The following is a 16,208-nucleotide window of genomic DNA, read 5'->3' as shown; positions in this document are numbered from 1 at the left end:
CGAGGGGAAGGACATCTCGTAAAAACCGATGGCGACTAAATAGAATCGAGGCGATGTACAATTCATTAACAAAATAAATAGGGTAACGGAAATATATACAGTCGAGCGGACGAGTACAGTGCCGTGGGGATGGGAAGGGAGAGGGGGAGGAGCAGAGGGAAAAGGGGAAAAAGAGGGTTTAGCTGCGGAGAGGTAAAGGGGGGATGGCAGAGGGAGTAGAGGGGGAAGAGGAGCTCAGTCTGGGAAGACCTCTCGGAGGAGGTGATTTTTAAGTAGGGTTTTGAAGAGGGAAAGAGAATCGGTTTGGCGGAGGTGAGGAGGGAGGGCGTTCCGGGACCGCGGGAGGACGCGGCCCGGGGGTCGACGGCGGGACGGGCGAGACCGAGGGACGGCGAGGAGGCGGGCGGCGGAGGAGCGGAGCGTGCGGGGTGGGTGGTGGAAAGAGAGAAGGGAGGAGAGGTAGGAAGGGGCGAGGTGACGGAGAGCCTCGAAGCCTAGAGTGAGGAGTTTTTGTTTGGAGCGGAGGTTGATAGGCAACCACTGGAACAGCACTAGGCCATGCTGCCGCCCTCCCCGGGAATCTGGGCGGGCGACGCTTCCAAGAGGTCCGCGGGGAGAGGCCTCGTAGAGGGGCGCCGCCCTCGGCTCTGCGACTTGCGGCCGGGCGAGCGCTCGGCGGGCACGGACGGGGACCAGCCAGGAGACCGTCTCCTGCCCTTGCCCTCGGGGGGCACCTACTCCGTAGGGCGGGAGGGCGACGGTACACGGGAGAGAGGCAGTTGGAAGAATCGATGGGCAGCAGCAGGGCGTCACGGACGGATCGCGGGCCCGGGGGTCAGGAGGACCTGGGTTCTAATCCCGCCTCTGTCCCGTCTGCTGGGCGAGCTTGGGTAAGTCACTTCGCTTTTCTGTGCCTCAGTTACCTCATCTGTAAAAAGGGGGATTATGACTGTGAGCCCCAAGTGGGCCAGGGGACTGCGTCCGACCCCACGAGCCTGGACCGACCCCAGCGCTTAGAACAGTGCTTAACGGATACCGTCGTCATTGGGACCACGGGGGAAACACGGGGAGACGTGGCAACACCAAGCAGAAGCCACCGGTCAGGACCCAACGTTTTGATGTCGGCACCTTGCCGGCTCCTACGGAGACCTCAGCTGGAAAGCCGTAGTTGTCGGGTCACGGGCACCGGAAGGAAAGTCAGACGGGCTAGCCCGGCAGCCACGGAGGCCTCTCGGGTGCCCCGCCAGCCGACAGAGACACGCTTGTGGGCACGGTCACCGGCGGGAGGTGATCCGGTCGGGTTTACGGCAGGGAGACGGAGGTAGGGGCGGGGAAGCGTAGCGACCTCACGCCTCCGTCACGTCGTCTTCCCTCCCCGAACCTCTTGGCGCCAGCGTGTGGGATGGCGTTTGTCCAGAACCCACTCCTGCGACGGGAAGAGGGGAGCGTTCCCAAATTCTCCAGATCCGTGTCCGCAACTGGCTGTCCCCGTCCAGTGCCCGTCCTGCGTCGAAGCTGCGCACCGTGGGTGTTCCATAACGATAACGATGATAATGGTGATTGTGGTGTTGGTCCAGTGCCGTGCCGAGCACCGTACGAAGCGCTGGGGTGGATACGAGGAAATTGGGTCGAACCCAGTCCCCGTCCCACACGGGGCTCACGGTCTTCCACTCCATTTTACACACGAGAGAACTGAGGCACAGAGAAGTGACCCGCCCACTTCAGACAGGTGGCGGAGCCGGGGTGAGAACCCGGGTCCCTCTGGCATCCGGGGCCGGGCTCCAGCCACTGGGCCACGCTGCTTCTCTTGCCAGGCTGGGAATGGAAGTGGTGGGTCAAGGTAAAATCTCCATCCGGGGGGAGGCAAGGCCTGTTTTTAGCCCAAGTCCCGGCCGGACACGTAGACCTTGGTCGGTTTCAGGCCGTCTGGGCTCTCGGCCACGAGTGCCAGGTAATTTAGGGGCGCCCCGACTTTACACCAGCATCCGGGCATAATTAATAATAATAACGGTTCTCGTCGAGCGCTTCCTATGTGCCGAGGACTGTTCTGAGCACTGGGTAAATAGGAATTAGGTCGGACACGGTCCCTGGCCAAGCTGGGGCTCACGCTCTTATCCGCGGTTTACAGATGAGGTCACGGAGGCCCAGAGAGGTTAACCGTCGTGCCCGAGGACCCACAGCGGACGCGGTGGAGCTGGGATCAGAATCGGGTCCGCTGACTCCCGGGCCCGCGCTCTACCCATGAAGCCGTGGGGGGCTGCGGATTATTATTCTTAAAAATAATAACCATAATCTGATTAAGCTCTTGCTGAGGTTGATTCGAGATAATCGGGTTGGACGCGCTCTGTCCCCCACATATAAATTACTTAAATAGATATTTATATTACCGTTCATCTCCCCCTCTAGGCTGTAAACTCCTGGGCAGGGAGTGTATCTGCCAACTCTGTTGCATTGTACTCTCCCAGCGTTTAGTACAGTGCTCTGCACATAGTAAGTGCCCGATTAATGCCACTGAGGATGACGACGGCCAAGCAGCGTGGCTCAGTGGAAAGAGCCTGGGTTTGGGAGTCAGAGGTCATGGGTTCGAATTCCGGCTCTGCCACTTGTCACCTGACTGTGGGCAAGTCACTTCACTTCCCGGCGCCTCAGTTCCCTCATCCGCAAAATGGGGATGAAGACTGCGAGCCTCACGTGGGACGACCTGATGACCCTATAGCTACCCCAGCGCTCTGCACATAGTAAGTGCTTAACAAATACCAACATTATTATTATTATTATTATTAATCCCCATTTTACAAAGGAGGTAACTGCGGCCCAGAGAAGTGAAGTGACTTGCCCACGGTCACCCAGCTGACACGTGGTAGATCCGGGATTCGAACCCATGACCTCTGACTCCCAAGCCGGGGCTCTTTCCACTGAGCCACGCTGCTTCTTGGGAGAGCACCTGGATGCTTCAGGAGCACCCGCAGCTTCTGTGGAAAGGGCAGTTTCCTCCAGAGAATGGCCGTAGGTACGGAGTTCGGGTTCGGCGCAAAGGTGCTTTGGCTGCCCCGCTGGGGACTGAAGCCGGTCTTCACCTGCGGTTGCATTTTATCCTTACCTCCCCAGCTCACCCAATGCTTTGCACAGCAGATCCTGCGTCTCAGAGACGCGGGGGGTTGCCAACTTCTCTGGGCCCGGAAGGGTGAGACCCCCCCATCTAGGTGGGATCTCTCCCTTCCAGGCTAGCGGCTCCGGGAAATACCCTGCCCTTTCCAGGGGGACGGAAAGGAGGTCACCCTACTCCATCGGGGCCTGGATAGGAGGGATCTAAGGCTGGAGCGGAGACTCTCCTCGGTGGGCAAGTTGGGGGTGATAACGGCAGAGGGGGAGCGCAGCGTTCGGCTCCTCTGAGGCTAACGGGAGACGGGGATTTCCAAGGTGGGCTTTCTGCAAGACCACAGATCACCTTGGAGCGCCTGAAGGTAAGCGATCGTAGTTATTGAGCGCTTACTACGTGCAGAGCACTGTACTAAGCGCTTGGAATGGACAATTTGGCAACAGAGACCATCCCTGCCCAATGACGGGCTCACAGACCGTGTGGTCACGTCTGGGGCCACTGGAAGCTCTCCCCGTCCCCGAGTGGTCTTGCTAAAAAGCCAGTGGGCCTTCCTCACCTCGTGTTGATGACTTTGTCTAGACTGTAAGATCGTTGTGGGCACGGAAGGTGTTGGTAGATGGTTATAATAATAATAATTATGGCATTTGTAAGCACTTACCGTGTGCCAGGCACTGTACTAAGCGCGGGGGTGGATACAGGCAAATCAGGGTGGACGCAGTCCCCGTCCCTCCTGGGGCTCACGGTCTTAAATCCCCGTTTTTCAGATGAAGTAACTGAGGCCCAGGGAAGTGAAGAGACTTACCTCAGTCCACACAGCAGACAAGTGGCGGAACCGGGATTAGAACCCACGTCTTCTGACCCCCAAGCCCGGGCACTTACCACTGAGCCACGCTGCTTCTCTATATTGATATTCTCTCTATATTATCGATATATTCTCAATTATCAATATATTCTCTATATTGATGGCCAGCCCGGGGTAATGATTGTCTCGATCTGTTGCCAAATTGTCCATTCCAAGCGCTTAGTACAGTGCTCTGCACATAGTAAGCGCTCAATAAATACAACTGAATGAATAACGATGGTATTTAAGCGCTTACTATGTGCCAAGCACTGTTCTAAGTGCTGAAGCGCTCCATCAATACGGCTGATTGACCCCCCTGTCACGTGTTGGGGTCGCTCCTTTGCCCACAACCCCTTCCCAGCCTCTCCAGCCTCCAGTTTACTTCTCTCCCACTTCGAGGCCCGGGTCGAAGGTGTTGGGTTCTAATCCCGCCCCCCCTCCACTTGGCAGCTGTGTGACTTTGGGCCGGTCACTTCACTTCTCTGTGCCTCCGTGACCTCATCTGGAAAATGGGGATTAAAGCTGTGAACCCCACGTGGGACCATCTGATCACCTTCTATCCCCCTCAGCGCTTAGAACAGTGCTTGGCACATACGTGGAATCGGGGAAGCAGCGTGGCTCAGTGGAAAAGAGCCTGGGCTTCGGAGTCAGAGGTCATGAGTTCGACTCCCTGCTCTGCCACTTGTCAGCTGTGTGACTGTGGGCAAGTCACTTCACTTCTCTGCGCCTCAGTTCCCTCATCTGTAAAATGGGGATGAAGACGGTGAGCCCCACGTGGGACAACCTGATTCCCCTATGTCTACCCCAGCGCTTAGAACAGTGCTCGGCACATAGTAAGCGCTTAACAAATACCAACATTATTATTATACGTGGCTCAGTGGAAAGAGGCCGGGCTTGGGAGTCAGAGGTCATGGGTTCGAATCCCGGCTCTGCCACTTAGCTGTGTGACTGTGGGCGAGTCACTTCCCTTCCCTGGGCCTCAGTGACCTCATCTGGAAAATGGGGATGAAGACTGGCAGCCTCACGTGGGACCACCTGATGACCCTGGATCTCCCCCAGCGCTTTGAACAGTGCTCTGCACATAGTAAGTGCTTAACAAATACCACATCATTATTATTATTTCAAACACCATTAGTATTATTATTATCATCAGACAGAGTTGGTAGGCCTGACCCCCGCCCTCGGGGGTTAGATGCCTTAAATCCCTCTGCCCTCAGCTCCTGTCAGATCTGGCAGCTGCTTTCTTATTAATAATAATAATATATAATAATAATTTATTAACCATAAGCAGCAAATCAGGTTGCCCCACATGGGGCTCACAATCTTTCCGCTCTTTGACGACGATGGTATTCGTTAATACGTGCCAAGCACTGTTCTAAGCGCTGGGGTAGGGACCAGCTCATCAGGGTGTCCCACCTGGGCTCACACTCTTCAGTCCCATTTTACAGATGAGGGAACTGAGGCACAGAGAAGTGACATGGCTTGCCCGAGGCCACACAGCTATCCTCCCCCTCCTCGTTGGCGCTCTATCCCCTCCTCCGTTAGCACTCTATGCTCCCCTCGTTGGCGCTCTATCCCCCCTCCGTTGGCACTCTATGCTCCCCCCGGTTGGCTCTCTATCCCCTCCTCCGTTGGCGCTCTATCTCGTCCTCCGTTGGCGCTCTATGATTCCCCCGGTCGGCGCTCTATCCCCTCCTCCGTTGGCGCTCTATGCTCCCCCCGGTTGGCGCTCTATCCTGTCCTCCGTTGGCGCTCTATGGTTCCTCGGTTGGCGCTCTATCCCCGCCTCCGTTGGCGCTCTATGCTCCCCCCCGGTTGGCGCTCTATCCTGTCCTCCGTTGGCGCTCTATGGTTCCTCGGTTGGCGCTCTATTCCCTCCTCCGTTGGCGCTCTATGATCCCCGGTGGGCGCTCTATCCTCCCCCCGGTTGGTGCTCTATGGTTCCCCCGGTGGGCGCTCTAGCCCAGCTCCTCTCGATGGCGCCCGCATGGGTGGGCTGTCAGAGGGCTGGGCAGGGAACGGGGAGGCGACCACCCCGATCCGGCCGGTGGCCGCACAGTGGCCGCCCCGACCCTCTCCATCGCATCGGCCTCCCCACTGGCCCTGGAGGAGGAGGGGATAAACAATAATCAAAATAATGTTGGTATTTCATTCATTCAGTAATAATAATGTTGGTATTTGTTAAGCGCTTACTATGTGCAGAGCACTGTTCTAAGCATTCATTCATTCATTCAATAGTATTTATTGAGCGCTTACTATGTGCAGAGCACTGTACTAAGCGCTTGGAATGAACAAGGCAGCAACAGATAGAGACAGTCCCTGCCGTTTGACGGGCTTACAGTCTAATCGCCGGGGTAGACACAGGGGAATCAGGTTGTCCCACATGGGGCTCACAGTCTTAATCCCCATTTTACAGATGAGGTCACTGAGGTCCAGAGAAGTGAAGTGACTTGCCCACAGTCACACAGTTGACAAGGGGCAGAGCTGGGATTCGAACTCATGACCTCTGACTCCAAAGCCCATGCTCTTTCCACTGAGCCATGCTGCCTCTCACTTAGTAGCATTTAGTGAGTGCTTACTATGTGCAGAGCACTGTACTAAGCGCTTGGAATGGACAATTAGGCATCACATAGAGACAGTCCCTGCCCATTGACAGGCTAACAGTCTAATCGGGGGAGGCAGACAAAAACAATAGCAATAAATAGAGTCAAGGGGATGTATTTATTAAGCGCTTACCTTGTGCCAAGCCCTGTTCTAATCGCTGGGGTAGATAAGAATGTTGGTTTTAAGCGCTTAATAATAATAATAATAATAATAATATTGGTATTTGTTAAGTACTTACTATGTGCAGAGCACTGTTCTAAGCGCTGGGGCAGATACAGGGTCATCTGGTTGTCCCACATGAGGCTCACAGTCTTAATCCCCATTTGACAGAGGAGGTGATTAAGGCACAGAGAACTTAAGTGACTTGCCCACAGACACCCAGCTGACAAGTGGCAGAGCCAGGATTCGAACCCATGATCCCTGACTCTCAAGCCCGTGCTCTTTCCACTGAGCCACGCTGCTTCTCTAACTATGTGCTGAGCACTGTTCTAAGCAATGGGGTAGATGCAGGGTAATCAAGTGGTGCTACGTGGGACTCACCATCTTCATCCCCATTTTACAGGTGAGGTCACTGAGGCCCAGAGAAGTGAAGTGACTTACCCAAAGTCACGCAGCAGACAAGTGGCGAAGCCGGGATTAGAACCCATGACCTCTGACTCCCAAGCCCGGGCTCTTTCCACTAAGCCACGCTGCTTCTTCTGTAGATACAAGCCAATCAGGCTGTCCCACGTGGAGCTGACAGTCTGAATCCTCATTTTACAGATGACAGAACTGAGGCACAGAGAAGCGAAGTGACTTGCCCAAAGTCACCCGGCAGACAGGTGGCAGAGCTGGGATTAGAACCCATGACCTTCTGACTCCCAGGCCAGTGCTCTAGCCACTGCACCTTGCTGCTTTGGTATTTGTTAAGCACATTCTTAATAATTATGGTTTTTAGGCGCTTATTATGTGCCAAGCATTAAGGTGGATATAAGATAATCAGGTGGGACACAGTCCCTGTCCTACTTGGGGCTCGCAGACTTAATCCCCATTTTACAGATGAGGTCACTGAGGCACAGAGAAGTGAAGTGATTTGCTCAAGGTTACACATCAGGCACATGGAATGGAATGGAATGAGGGGATAAAAGGGAAACTCTTCCAGGGAGAGTGCGGGTGAATTATCCTGAGCCTCTTCTCTATTGCCATCTCAAATATTTCCTCTCGAGCAGTCAGTGCCATTAAGACCCGGGCTAAAGGGTGATCTAAGAGATTTTGCGTGAAGCTAATATCTCCCTTTACCCGTCAAATAATCTCTTTGCTGTCGTCAGGACTCAGGCTATAAAGACCCAATGAATGAAATTGGGGTACCGTGAAGACCAGAACAAGAACCTTAAGCAGGCCATGAAGGCTTGAAGGGGAGAATTTGACAGGCCATAAAGAGCTGGAGGAAAGATGAACATACCTGGAGGAGGAAATTAAATAGAGGAATTAAAATGGTCATGAAGACCTGAAGGAGAGAATTCAGCAGGATAGATGGCATGAAGCCAATACATTCAAATATTCTCCCAGTTTCCTGGAGAACACAGGCCCTAAAGACCTGAAAGGAAGAATTAAGCTTGCTACCAAGACCTGAAGGAGAGAAGTTCGTGGGAGAATTAAATAGGCCGTGAAGGCCGGTTTTGAGCAGACTGAAAAGACCTGAAGGAGAGAATTCAGCAGACCATAAAGACCTGCAAGGGAGAATTAAATGGAGTAATTATACCAGCCACGAAATCCTGAGTTTGAGAATTAAACAGGCCGACAAGACCTAGAAGAGGGAATTGGACAAGCCGTGAAGGCACGAAGGAGAGGATTCGATGTGAAAATTAAACAGGTCGAGAAGATGGGGTAAAATGCATGAAGCCAATCTCCCCTTTTTCCCAGAAAACATCCTTTTTGCTTTAGAGTTCAAAGGCCATGAAGACCTGAAAGAGAGAATTAAATGAGAGAATGAAATAGGCCCTGCAGGCCCGCAGAGGAAACTCAAACAGGCAACGAAGACCTTAATGAGAGAATTAAACAGGGCTTGAAGACCTGCAATGGGATGTCAAACAGGATAAATGGCATGAAGGCATTTGCTCCTGATGCCCTCAAATATTCACTTTGATTTCAAGTGTCCAGGGCCTGAAGATGTGAAGGAGAAAATCAAATGGGATCCCTAGACAGGCCATGAAGACCCAATAAGGTAAAATTAAATTGGAGAACTGAAAGGGCCTCGAAGTCCTGCAGTGGAACGTCAAACCAGGATGAAGAGGGATCAAGTCAATCTCTGTGCTTCCCCCTCAAATGTTCTCTTTAGTTTTGAGTACACTGGCCTTGAAGACCTGAAGGAAAGAAGTAAATGGTAGAATTAAGCAGGCCGTGAAGACCGGAAAGGAGATTATTCAGTGATGTAATTCCACAAGCCTTGAAGACCTGCTGTGGAAATTCAAATAGGATGAATGGCACCCAGCTCTCCTTTTCCCCACCTCTACCATTCTCTTTGCATTCCAGGAGGGAGGTGGTGAAGTCCTGCAGTAGAAAGAAAAAGAGGCCATGAAGACCTGGAGGAAAGTGGGAGAATTCAACAGGCTTTGAAGACCTGCAGTGGGAATTCACAAATGATGTACGGCATAAAAGGCAAATCTCTCCGTTGCCCTTCAAATATTCTCACCGTTCTGTGGAGAACACAGGTCATAAAGACCTGAAGGAGGTGATTAAACAGGCCATGAAGACCTGCAGGGGAGAATGAAATTGTGGAATGAAATAAGCCTTGAAGACCTGAAGGAGAGAACTGAATGGGAGAATTAAACAGGCTGGGAAGACCTGTAGTGGAGATTCAACCAAGATAAATGGCCTGAAGCCAAGCTTTTCTTTTACCCCTCAAATGTTCTCTCTGCTTTGAGTATACAGGCCGTGAAGACCTGATGGGGAGAATTACACAGGTCATGAAGACCTGAAAGGAGATCCTGAATGAAAGAATTTAACAAGCCTTGAAGACCTGACATAGAAATTCAAATGGGATGAATGGCATGAAGCCCATTTTTCCTTTTCCCCCTCAAATATTCTCTTTACTTTCAAGTATGCAGGCAGTCAGGACCTGCAGTGGAAACACAAACAGGCCATGAAGACCTGAAGGACAATGGGAGACTTCAACAGGCCTTGAAGACCTGCAGTGGAAATTCACAAAAGATCGAAGGCAAATCTCCCCTTTGCCCTTCAGATAGTCTTTCTGCTCTCTGGAGAACATAGGTTATAAATACCTGAAGGAGACAATTAAACAGGCCATGAAGACCTGAAGGGGAGAATTAACTTGACGAATTAAACAAGCCACGAAGACCTGAAGTAGAAAATTAAATGGGGGAATTAAACAGGCTGTGAAAACGTTGCAGTGGAAGGTCAGACAGGGTAATGGCCTGAAGCTCCTTCTCTTTCTCCTTCTCCCCCTTTTCACTTTGCTTTGCAAGACCTGAAAGGGAGAATTAAATACGTCCTGAAGACTTGCAGGGAAAATTCAAACAAGATATGTAGCATGAAGCCAATATTTCCTTGTCCCCCTCAAATATTCACTTTGGTTTCAAATACACTGGTTGTGAAGACCTTAAAGGGAGAATTCAGTAGGTCGTGAAGACCTGCAAAGGAAATAACAACAGGATATGGGGGCATGAAGCCAATCTCTCCTTTTCCTCTCTGCCCTCTCAAGAACCCTGGCTGTGAGGCCCTGAAAGAGAGAATTAAGTGTCAAAAAGTAGCACGGTCTTGAAGATCTGAAGTAAAGTAAGCAGGATATTTGGCATGAAACCAATCTCCTTCTCTCCCTCCAGGATCTGGGACACAAACATTGAGGTCTTATTTTCATTTAGCTGCACTAGATATTTCCACAGACCACTTTCCTCTTTTTCCTTTAAATATTCACGTTTCCCTTTAAACTGAATTTTCAGATTCTTAGGGTTATTTCACAAGATTTTTCTCTCTACTAACCAGGCTAAAGAGACATAGATTTCTTAGGTGGTTTTAGTGGCATTTTTAGAAGAATGTGAATTTCTCTCCATTTTTATCTCAAATCTTACTTTTTTTTCTCCCTTCATCTTCCTGGCCATAAAGGCCCAGAGCAGATCTCTTACAAGCCTCTGGGGGATGTGCCTAGGGTTTAAAAGAGTTTCCCTTTATCCAACTCTTGCCCAGTTGTCTGCAATTTGATCCATCCTTCTACTTTCCTCCTCATTGTCTTCCTTATTCCAGTTGGCTTTTACTGTGGAGAATCCAAGCCTTTTGGAATTTTTGGCTTTTGGTCAGATCCTTTGGAGGGAAACAACGCAAGTCAAACCCCACATTAATGACATCAAAAATACTTATCCCAAATTAGCATTGTATTTTTTATCAGTTTTCCCCAATTGAGTGAATATTTTGGTTTTCTTGGCTGTGTGAGGCACACGTAGCTTTCTTGGGGCCTTTCTCATTACCTGCTCTGACACAGAGAAAGGAGGAGGAGCCAGTTACGTTTCTCATCCCAGTATGAGTTTTTAAACTCTCACCCCCAAAATGACAGTGCATAAAGTTAGATGATAAAATTAAGCATCGTTTTGGACAAAGGTTGTTTAACTGTTGATTAAGGTATCCATCTTTCAACAGTAGATCATCCTCTGCCGCATACATGTAAGTCTTAAAATGGAGGAATGTCTCACTCACCATCTTCTTGCCCTGTAGTCAGTGCCAGCATGCGGATACTTGGTGGGTAAAACCAACTTTCCCATTGGAGACCGTGGCTGAGCGGAGGCAGCTGTGAGCTGGACCCGGGTCCCTGAGCTTCCCAGTCTGAAGGATCCACTGAATTCTGGGAATACAGATGACTCCGGGAGTCGGTACAAATTCCTGAAAGGAATCAACTGGGTTTGAGTGCAAAGCTTCCCCCCAATTTTCCTAGATAACCAGGATTCCTTCCCCAATAATACTACATCACAGAATTGCAGCGCTAAGAAATTTCACTGCTCTTTTTTTAAGTGCACCTGTTTCCTCACTTAGAACAACGGCCAGTGCCAGTAGTCAGTGGAGAAAACTGAATCTATCCCTATGCTGCCTAATATGAATTTTGGGAGGTTTTTAAGTAAATTTCCTGAGGAAATTCACTCTATTCTTCCTTTTTACCTACTGTAAGAATTTTCTGCTCACATTTGTCCTCTAGTTAATTTCAGTTTACACTCTTTTTAATTATGGACAATTGACTAAATGCCAACTGGTCCACTTTATCTCCCTGCCTAATATGTAAAGGTATAAAAGTAGTACTTCTGTTTTTTTTCCACTGAAGACAGATTTCGGAAAAGTTCTCTGAGGAAAATATCAATGTTTCTCCCTTTTTATTTGGGATAAGAAGTTTAAGAGAAACATCTCTGAGTTAAGAAAAAAAATACACCTAGTGGCAACAGTTTTTTCAGAGGTATATTTGGAAAACATAGAACTAGTATTTCCTGTACAATATCAGAAATGAACTGTGGTACTTATCTTTTCCAGTCACGTTGTCCACTCCTTATCTTCTCGGTGAACTTCTTGATCTCCACAGCTCTTCTGGATCAGCTATTCCTCCTCCAGCGAGCCCAGCTCTGTCCACTCTGGATCTCCTCAGGATATTTCCTCAGAGACCTAAGTTCGTTCATTCGTTCATTCACTCGAGCGTATTTATTGAGTGCTTACAGTCAGAACAAACTCCCAGCAGTCCTCCTCCCCTTTTCCTTTTCTCCTCAGAGAAGGTTAAATTCCTTCCTAAGTAGATCAAACAAAAATCTGAAAAATAGCACCCCACACTCACCTGCAGACAAGCAATAGCATAAATTGATCAACGTATTCATACCTCAATAGTCAGTCCCATACCGCCTCTTTTATCTAATCTTTAAAACAGACGGATTTCTCTCCATCTTCAGGCCCTGTGGCTACTGCCAACGGGTAGATCAGTGTCTGCAGGCCGGGTGGAGGCAGCTGAGCCCTGGAACTGGTCCTTCCAGAGTGTTGTGGGCAGCCCAAGTCCCTGAAAATAACCTGGTTTGAGCGCAAACTCTCACTGAAATTTTCCAGAATAACAACAGCGATTCCTTCTCCAATACTGATACCACATAGAACGACAGAGGCCTAAGAAATTTCACTGGCTTCTTTTAAAATGTATCATTTTCCTCACATAGAGCATTACCAAGTGCTAGTAGTCCCTGGAGAAAACTATCTAAGACAATGATTGCTGATGAGAATTTGAAGTGACTAAAGAGATTTTAGGTAAATTTCCTCAGGAAATTTAAAAAATCAAGGTTCTTTTTATCTATTTTTTAAAATTTCCTACTCATATTTTTCCTGATTAACCTAACTTTACATTGTCTTAAACTTGGCCTAATTGCCTCCAGGCTTAACTATAACACCTATCTCTCTCCCTGACTGAAATTTAAAGGTATGAAAGCAGAGTACTTGTAGTTTTTTTTCCACTGAAAACAGATTGGAGAAGTTATGTGAGAAAGATAGGAACTAATGTCCTTCTTTTAATCAATCAATCCTTTATTTTGGTTCTAGAGTTAAAAATATTTCTTTATTCCAATATCAGTGGCAAAACCTTTTTCAAAGGAAAATTTGGAAAACTTAGAAATGGAATTTTCTCTCCAACATCTAGAAGTAAATTAAAGACACTTTTTTTTTTCAGAGAGTCAACTCCTTATCTCCACTGCAAATGTCCTTATGTCTGTGGAAATGTTGGATCTCAGGCAGTCCTCTTTCCCTTCCTTTGGGGAGGGTTCTGTTCACACTGAATTCCTTTGGGGTATTTCCTCAGGCACCTCGGGCACAAATCTCAAGGAATATCCAGCCCCTTTTCTTTTTTCTCTTCAAAGAGGCTGAATTTCTTCCTAATATCCTGGGTGAAATTTTCAGTAATAAAAAGCCCATCTCAGAAGCTGTCTAGAAGTAGCATTCCCTCAACACACAAATTCACCTGCAGAAAGGCGATAGCATAAATCGATCAATCCCTTAACGGTAGGTCTTGTCATGTTGCCTCCTTCTAATCTGTAAATCAGAGGAATTTCTCACCACCATTTTCTTGCCCTGCAGCTGCTGCAACCTACCTGTCTTCCCCTGTAGAATATCTAGCTGGGTGGATGGAGCCTGCTGAGAGGTAGAACTTGAACATCAAGCTTCTGGACCTGAGGATTCCCTTGAACCCCGGAGCCACAGATGAAGAAGTGAGCAATACAAGTTTCTGGAAAGAATCAAGTGAGGTTTGAGCACAGAGCCTTACCAAACTCTTCCTAGATAACAGTGAGAATTCCTTTTCCAATAATGCTGCATCACAGAACTAGAGGCCTAAGAAATTTCTTTGGTCTCTCTTAAAGTGTATCATTTTCCTCACTTAAAACATTACCCAGTTCGAGTAGTGGGTGGAGAAAACCGTATCATTCACAGTGATTTCAGGGAGGAATTCAGTTGGTTTTAAGTAGATTTCCTGAGGAAATTTATAATCAAGTTCCTTTTTACCTACTTTTAAAATTTCCTACTAGGTTTTTCCTGGGTAACCTCACTTTACATTCTTTTTAACTTTGCTTGATTACCTCAAGGCTTTACTATACCACCTATCTATCCCTGACTGAAATGCCATGGTATAAAACCCATAACCTCGAGTTTCTTCCACTGAAAACAGCTTGGGGAAAAATACTGTGAGGATGATGTTAAAAAATTTCTCCCTTTATATGTTTAAGAGAAATATTTCAAGGATAAAGACGATGCCAGCAAATACCTTTTACAAGGTAAATTTGGAAAACGTAGAAATTACATCTTGTTTCCAGTATCAGAAATTAATTGAGGTACTTATTTTCAGAGACAGGCAGTCTTTCTGCTCCTGAATTTAGAGGCACGTGTCCTGGTCTACTGGATCCGAGGCAGCTCTCCCTCTTCTTCCTCCTCTTCCTCCTCCTTGGGCCTGGCTCTGTCCACTTCGAATCCCTTCGGGATATTTCCTCAGGCATTGAAGTGACACAACAGTGCAGACCAAACTTCCAGAAATCCCCACATCACTTTCCTTCTCCCAGCACATTTAATTCCTTCCTAATTTCTTCAGACAAAAACAAAAATACAATAACAAAAAAACCCCCAAACTTTTGAAACCCCTACTCCTAATCTTTAGAACCACACTGCATTTCTCTTTACCCACCTTCCCTCCCTGAGGTTGCTGCCAGCATGTCAGTGCCTGGTGAGTGAAGCTGACTCTCCCGATTGAGTACCTGGCTCAGAGGCAGGGGCAGAAAGTGGGATTTGGCACCTTGGGATTCCTGTCCTGAAGCGTTCCCTGAAGTCTGAAGATCCTGGTGACTTGGGCAGGCAGTACATATTCCTGAAAAGAATCAACTAGGTTTGAGCACAAAGCCTCACCCAAATCACTAAAATGGAGATCCCTTCTCCAAAAAAGCTACAGCATAGAGCTACAGGACTCTGACATTTCTGTGCTCCTTTTAAAAGTTTATCAATTTCCTCACTTAGAACATTACCCAGTGCCAGTCATCAGTGGAGAAAACGCAATCTAATACAGGGATTTCTAGTGAGACACGTATTTGGCATTAAAGGGATTTGAAGTAAATTTCCTGAGGAAATTTGCAGTCAGGTTCTTTTGTCAGCTACCTTTAAAATGTCATGCTCATGTTTTTCCTAGTTAACCCCAGTTTAAATTCTACGTAAGTCTTGATAATTGCCTAAATGCTACCTATGCCTCCTTTCTCTTCCTGCCTGAAATATAAACATATTCATTCATTCAATAGTATTTAATGAGCGCTTACTATGTGCAAAGCACTGTACTAAGCGCTTGGAATGTACAAATTGGTAACAGATAGAGACAGTCCCTGCCCTTTGACGGGCTTACGGTCTAATCGGGGGAGACGGACAGACAAGAACAATGGCAATCAGTAGAATCAAGGGGAAGATCATCTCATTAAAACAATAGCAAATAAATAGAATCAAGGTGATGTACATCTCATTAACAAAATAAATAGGGTGATGAAGATATATACAGTTGAGCCGACGAGTACAGTGCTGAGGGGATGGGATGGGAGAGGGGGAGGAGGGGAGGGAAAAGGGGGAGAAGAGGGTTTAGCTGCGGAGAGGTGAAGGGGGGGTAGAGGGAGCAGAGGGAGAAGGGGAGCTCAGTCTGGGAAGGCCTCTTGGAGGAGGTGAGCTTTAAGTAGGGTTTTGAAGAGGGGAAGAGAATGAGTTTGGTGGAGGTGAGGAGGGAGGGCGTTCCAGGACCGCGGGAGGACGTGGCCCAGGGGTCGACGGCGGGACGGGCGAGAACGGGGGACGGTGAGGAGATGGGCGACAGAGGAGCGGAGCGTGCGGGGTGGGCAGTGGAAAGAGAGAAGGGAGGAGAGGAAGGAAGGGGCAAGGTGATGGAGAGCCTTGAAGCCTAGAGTGAGGAGTTTTTGTTTTGTGCGGAGGTTGATAGGCAACCACTGGAGGTTTTTAAGAAGTGGAGTGACAGTCCCAGAGCGTTTTCCTGTACCTCAAGTTCCATCCACTGAAAACAGATTGGGGGAAAGTACAGTGAGGATAATATTAACACATTTCCTTTTTTTTTATTTGGGATATAAAGTTTAAGAGAAATATTTCCGAGGTAAAACCAGTGACAGATTTTTCAAAGGTATATTTGAAAAAGCA

The sequence above is a fragment of the Ornithorhynchus anatinus genome, chromosome 15 (assembly GCF_004115215.2).
Source record: "Ornithorhynchus anatinus isolate Pmale09 chromosome 15, mOrnAna1.pri.v4, whole genome shotgun sequence".
Lineage (NCBI taxonomy): Eukaryota > Metazoa > Chordata > Mammalia > Monotremata > Ornithorhynchidae > Ornithorhynchus > Ornithorhynchus anatinus.
Note: the sequence above shows the minus strand (reverse complement) of the source record.